The sequence below is a fragment of the Metopolophium dirhodum genome, chromosome 5 (assembly GCF_019925205.1).
Source record: "Metopolophium dirhodum isolate CAU chromosome 5, ASM1992520v1, whole genome shotgun sequence".
NCBI classification, from domain to species: Eukaryota; Metazoa; Arthropoda; class Insecta; order Hemiptera; family Aphididae; genus Metopolophium; species Metopolophium dirhodum.
In genome coordinates, this window is record NC_083564.1 from 23,149,461 (window position 1) to 23,156,867 (window position 7,407).

Consider the following 7,407-nt stretch of genomic DNA (forward strand, 5'->3'; position numbering starts at 1 on the left):
CCCAACAAATAAAAATTTATTGTTATTTATAGAAAAAAAAACTAAAAAAATTGAAAACTGACAATGTCCGTAAACAGCTCAAAAAGAGTCAAAATATTTTCAACATTTTATGGTGTATAGAAAATGCTAATATGAACATTCAGTGAAATTTTCAAGTATCTACAGTCATTTGTTTTTTAATTACAATAAAATAAGAAAATTGTTACATGAGAAATCGAGTAAATATCAAATGTTGTAAAAATATAAATTTCAGACGCTCATAAAAATTTAATTTAAGTTTCTTCTAGACATTTTTTTTTTGATAAAGGTAGACAAACTTATGAGTAATCTTATATTACATTTTCAAATCTTAGATTTAAAAAGAAAAATTTTTATGAATTTCAACTCAAAATAATTTGCTATTTTTCGTGATTTTTCCGTATTTTTTCAAGATTTGAACTTTAAACGTGTATAAAAAAAAACTGTGACTAAGGATTTTTAATTTTTTTCATCTGCCTTTGAAACAATAACCTAGGAGCCTTCTATTAAATTTTCAAGCTTTTTTACCCAACAAATAAAATTTTATTGATATTTATAGAAAAAAAATTTAAAAAAACTGAAAACTGACAATGTCCGTAAACAGTTCAAAAAAAGTCAAATTATTTTCAAAATTGTATTGTGTATAGAAAATGCAAATATAAACAACCAGTGAAAATTTCATGCATCTACGGTCATTTGTTTTAGAGTTACACCAATAACCAAAATCGATTTTGCGTAAAAATTCCCGTTTTTCCTTAATTTTTCTTTTGTTTTTCACATCGCTTTTGAAAACTACTGGGAAATTAAAATTTTGACCTCCCCAATGCACCAACGATATTCACTTTCCCATCGAACAAGATACTGAAGTCGAAAATCGAAGCATTATTTCGACTACTTATCGTGTACACAGACACAAAAATAAAAAAATAAAAAAAAAAATAAAAAAAAAAATAAAAAAAAAAAAAATAAAAAAAAAAACACACATCATTGTAAAATCAATACATTCATCGTTTCACTCAGAATCTAAAATCATGATCATTATTTTGAAATTTTGAACGTATTATTAGGTTTTTAAATGTTAAAATTATTTAGTAAGTTTTACAATATTGTGCTTGAGAATATCATTTAAGCAGGAATCTATGTTTCAAACATATTTTACTCTGATTGTTTTGACATACTTTGTCAACATTTATTTTATACCTTCCTACAATTGACAAAATAATCAGAATCTATAATTTATGTTGTTAAAAGTTAAATAATATGTATTGGCAATATAAAAGTGTGTACATAGCTAATATACTATAGAGTGTAGACAACATAGTATAATTTATACTATCTAAATTATACTTATTACCATATTACCATTATTAAATAGAACATTCACAAATAACAAAATAAATATCAATGATCACCGAACACAATAGTTGAATAACTTGAATGGTATAAATTCCGACCGTAGTACAGATAGTACAGTACAATATTATCAGAGTATCACTATTATTAGCTATTGGTAATTAAATTATTCTATTAATACCTTCTTATTAAATTTTAAAATAAATCTAATACGGGATCTCCCGGATAGGCCGGATACGGGATAAAATTAATTCTTGGATCGAATAAATAATTGAATAATACTAAGTATTATTAAATAATTGGAAATTAATTATTTTGTTTAATGGAATACAATATATACCGTTTTGCGTTATGTTTTGTTTAATGATATATCATATATTTTGTTAAACGTTACGTTTTGTTTTGTGTTATTTATTTATTTATGTTTATCGTTTTTCGTTATAATTACGTTTACAAATTTCAATCGTTTTTTATCAAACATAACGTTATAATCATAACGTTATTATAACGTTTGCAAGCCCTACTAGATACATGAACATTTTACTGAATGTTTATATTTTCATTTTCTATACGCCATAAAATTTATAAAATATTTTGGTACTTTTTGAGCTGTTTACGGACATTGTCAGTTTTAAATTTTTTCCTTTTTTTTATCCTAATATATTGTTACAATAACAGTTGAAAAATATTAAGAATACATAGGCACAATTTTTTTTATAGGCATTTAATGTTAACATTTTGACAAAATTTAATACTTATTTGAAGTTAAAAATGTATAAAATGTTTAAATTTTATAGCTAAGTATTGATAATTTAAAACAAGGTTTCGCGTAAATAGGTTTTGTATAAATTACTATATTCACAATACCTAATATCATCAAATATACTTGGTAATATCATAGGCTGACTGACCGTTTTTCTTATACAATGATATTATATCATTGAATTCAAATTTAACACCATCCAACACAGCGACCCACTTGTAGCCTACTGTACAGCAGAGCGACATCCACTTGCCCACCTTTTTAGATTCTGAGCGAAGCGATGAATGTATTGATTTTACAATGATGTGTGTTTTTTTTTTATTTTTGTGTCTGTTATCACCTTTTAGGACAGTAAAAGTGCTTGGATTTTCTTCAATAGTAACTTTTCTGATAGGAAAGTGAATCTAGTTGGTACTTTGGGGGGTCAAAAGTAAAAATTTCCCAGTAGTTTTCACAAGCGACGTGAAAAACAAAAGAAAAATTAAGGAAAAACGGGAATTTTTACGCAAAATCTGTTTTCGAGAAAATCGATTTTGGTTTTTGGTGTAACTCTAAAACAAATGACCGTAGGGACATGACATTTTGACTGAACGTTTATATTAGCATTTTCTATACACCATAAAATTTTGAAAATATTTTGACTCTTTTTGAGCTGTTTACGGCCATTGTCAGTTTTCAATTTTTTTAGTTTTTTTTTCTATAAATATCAATAAAATTTTATCTGTTGAGTAAAAAAGCTTGAAAATTTAATAGAAGGCTCCTAGGTTATTGTTTCAAAGGCAGATGAAAAAAATTAAAAATCCTTAGTCACAGTTTTTAATTATAAGCATTTAAAGTTCAAATTTTGACAAAATACGGAAAAATCACGAAAAATAGCAAATTATTTTGAGTTGAAATTCATAAAAATTTTTCTTTTTAAATCTAAGATTTGAAAATGTAATATAAGATTACTCATAAGTTTGTCTACCTTTATCAAAAAAAAAATGTCTAGAAGAAACTTAAATTAAATTTTTATGAGCGTCTGAAATTTATATTTTTACAACATTTGATATTCACTCGATTTCTCATGTAACAATTTTCTTATTTTATTGTAATTAAAAAACGAATGACTGTAGATACTTGAAAATTTCACTGAATGTTTATATTGGCATTTTCTATACACCATAAAATGTTGAAAATATTTTGACTCTTTTTGAGCTGTTTACGTTCATTGTCAGTTTTCAATTTTTTTAGTTTTTTTTTCTATAAATATCAATAAATTTTTATTTGTTGGCTAAAAAAGCGTGAAAATTTAATATAAGGCTCCTGATATATCGTTCTAATAGCAGTTGAAAAATATTAAAAATACATAGGCACAATTTTTTTTTATAAGCATTTAAAGTTCAAATTTTGACAACATTTATCAAATTTATAAATTTATAAATTTTTAACTTTTATGGCTAAGGATTGAAAATTTAAAACAAGGCTCCACGTAAATAGGTTATATATAAATTACTTTATTCACAATAATATCATCAAATATACTTGGTAAAATCATAGGCTGACTGATTGTTTTCGCTCAGAATCGTTTTTCTTATACAATGATATTATATCATTGAATTCAAATTTAACACCATCCATTACAGTGACCCACTTGTAACCTACTGTACAGCAGAGCGACATCCACTTATCCACCTTTTTTTTTGTATTGATTTTTATCATGCTACAACTGTCACAGATTAGAAAATTATATAATTTGTGGTGAAATCATTTATTATACAATTGGTTGACTTAATATTTAATTCTAATAGGTAGGTCATCAAAATATTATTCTGAGTAGATTCTTAAAAGGATGTCAGCGCACTATTTGTTTTCTATCTCTAGCCCATCCGCTACATAGACATTCTACATTTTCGTTGAATCATTTTTCTGTTTTTAACTAGTCTTAGTAAAATCACTCATTACAAAAAAGATAGAGAATAATATTTTTGAGGGAATGACATATAGATTTGTCTAAATATTGTCTCAAAACAATCTAAATGTACAAAATATTTTTGTTTATTTTGAAAGTCGAATGCAAAGTCAAATAACAGTAAAATATTAAACGTTATGTCATTTCTTCAAAAATATTATTCTTTATCTTTTTTGTAACAGGTGACTTTACTCAAAGATTACGTAAGAACATAGAAAGAGAGAGTGAAAACAAATAGTGTGCGGACATCCTCATAATCAAAGGACAAAAACCATTATTATTTCAAAAATTAAAATTTTTTGCTAGTTGTCAAAATGAAGATTTTTTTTAAAATAAATAACAGATAATAGTATAGTACTATATTTTTATATACTAAACAATAAACATACTTAATAAATAATCACAATCTTGAAAGTTTTTGTACATGGTTATAAAAAAGAAAACAATAAATCAATGAACATTGACATATACATTGTATACCCACTAAATATTTGTATAGAAAAATCGAAAACTTTTATTATTGGGTTTGATTTGTTAATTAATTGATGAAAACAATTTTTGTTATTGTACCATGATGAAATATTGGTCATTTGGTTTTAATTTTTAATCATATTAAGGATGAATGTTTTGACAATCTTGATCTTTATAAGACTAAAAAAAAATTTTAGACAAAAAATGGGTACGTATACTAAAAATAAGTTTATATTTTTTAACATTTTGTTAATTTAGATGTCTACAAAAAAAAAAAAAACAGTTGATAAACTGTAAGAATGGATAAAAGTAAAATCAAAAATTGATATTTAATTTAATTCAAAAGAATGTAAAGAGTCTTTCATATGGTTTAAATTGAGCAGTATAGAATGAATAACATTAGGAGCGATACATTTTATGTCAGAGAGATCTTTTTCAGCTTCGTGTACAGCTGGTCCCACTTTTGAAATAACCCACTCTGCTAGAACGGTGTCAGTTTTCAAACGGCTCTGCAACGCCACCAGACTTTGAAGACGCTTGGTTCGTTGGGCGACCTTTGTTCTCAACTCGTGCAGTCTATCCTTAAACTTTTCAACAGGTTTTTCCACATTTACGATTAATGTGTCAGCCAGCTTGGGTTCTAGACGATCGACGTTATCCAAACCTTTTTTCAAGTAGGTTAAATACAGCTTGCACAGCCGTTGACGATACACTTCGACTTCTTCATCGGTTTTGCAGTGTAACTTTGTCTTACGGTACATGCCGTCAATGATAGCGCGAATCGACGTGTCCATTATGTCCGCTATGGAACCGATAATAATGACGTGTGAGAAACCAAAAACCTTATAAGTGTTCTCAGACTCTTTCAGACGCTTAGCAAATTCTTCGCAAACGTTGTCGTCCTCCATTTCGTTGTGGTCCATAGTGGTCAGAGAAAAAATAGTTATTGGTGTAAAATACTTATATAAAAAAAAAAGTGTAGAAGAGAAAAATAAACTTATGTCAACAGTCAAAAATACAGTACTAACGAGCGACAAGTGACAGGCACAACTGGCACAACTTTGAACTTATTTAAAATTTCAAACTTCGTTAATTCAAAAACGCGGACGCTGTGGCCGATTGGTTATCAGTTATCAATGATCCATAGTCTTCTTATCGTTCCATACCATGGTTACCAACCGTCGCAGTCCTGGTAATTTATTATTTCCACCAAGCGTGTGGCTACTATAATTGCCGCTACAAATTTCAAATTACAATCTACATCGTCACTCGTAGACACTACAGACCGTTGTGGTGTTGGGATCGGCCCAATGCCTACATTGTGGTCTGTGGATCGGGCCTACTATGGACCTTTCATAGTTCATCATGGTTATTCGATGATACTGAGACCATGATTACAATGGCCAATCAGAATAGTAGAATATATATAATACCATATAAGTATAAATGGCACACCACACACAAGAAAAATTAAGCTGTGAACCCAACTTTTAAGCCGGTCCCCGTTTCTTTACTCTACTAAATGTCCAGTTTAGGTAGTTTCAACATTCTAAAGTACTAATACTAAAAGGAACACTCCTAAATGTATTAGATTATTGATGCCTAATAGAATTTTGAAGTTCAAAGTTTGAACTCTCAGCTCCCAGCTCATGGTTCATGAAATTAATATTTATCCAGAAGCATTTAAATTTAAAGCTATTTAATTTGATAAATTCTAAACATGTAAATTCAGTTGGTTTTCACAATAAGAACTTGCAATATCATAATTAAGGACTAATTCAGGAATTGTTGTATTTGTATATTCCTTAATTATGGCTATCGCATAGAAGTACAGAATATTCAAAGATATAATTTTCGTTTGATACATAACAACTAACACAATTTATACTACATATTTTTCCATTTTGTAAGGTTAATAAACCACATATTTGACAAGCTATGGTAATTTTTAGTATAAGTAAGTTTTCTGTTTTATTTTAAAGGTGGGTTTACACGTGCATGTTCGTTGTGGCGCCATCATCTATGCGCCAGCTCGCCAGTAATGTAGGAATATTCAAACTTTTATTTTCACTTTCGCGCCAGTACACGTTAACACCACACTGGCGCCTTAACTTGCATGGGTAAACATGCACGTGTAAACCTAGCATAAGTAAATAGTAAATACACATTATGATTTTCTAAGGTGTAAGTTCACATTTTTTTTTATTGTTAAGAGTTGACCAACATAATATAAGTATACATGAAGTACGAGTCATCGCACTGAGTTTGGTTTGTTTTGTAAGCTTTGAGAATTAAGGTAGGCAGATGGGCAATTTTTGTTTATCAATTTATAACTTAAAAAACAAATAATTTTTTAATGCTGCTAAAAAAAAATTAAATATTATTTGCATATATTTTAGTTATTATATTATATATATCTAACAATTTGTGCGCAATAAGTCTGGAACCCTAATTATAATAAAATATTATAAATGCATACATTTTCATCAGTTTGTCATTTGAATCTAAATTATAAGAAAGTTTACGTGACAGTGTAAATTAAAATATAGACATTAAATGTTTTGGTATTTGGGTAATTCAAAATATAGTTACTAATTAATCAAGTATTTAAGTCCCTATAAATATTTATTTTCATAAAACTATATTTGATGTTTGAATACAATGTTTGCGATTGCCAGTCTTGCTAAGAGTTGAGTAATTGTGATACTTTTTATGAATATAATTTAAACATGTACAATATGTGTTATCTGATTAGTATTGAATATATTCATGATAATCGATTTTGAATAATAGGAATTATCCAAAAAATATGACACATGCTTCCATATTATAATGACATTAAAAACACAAA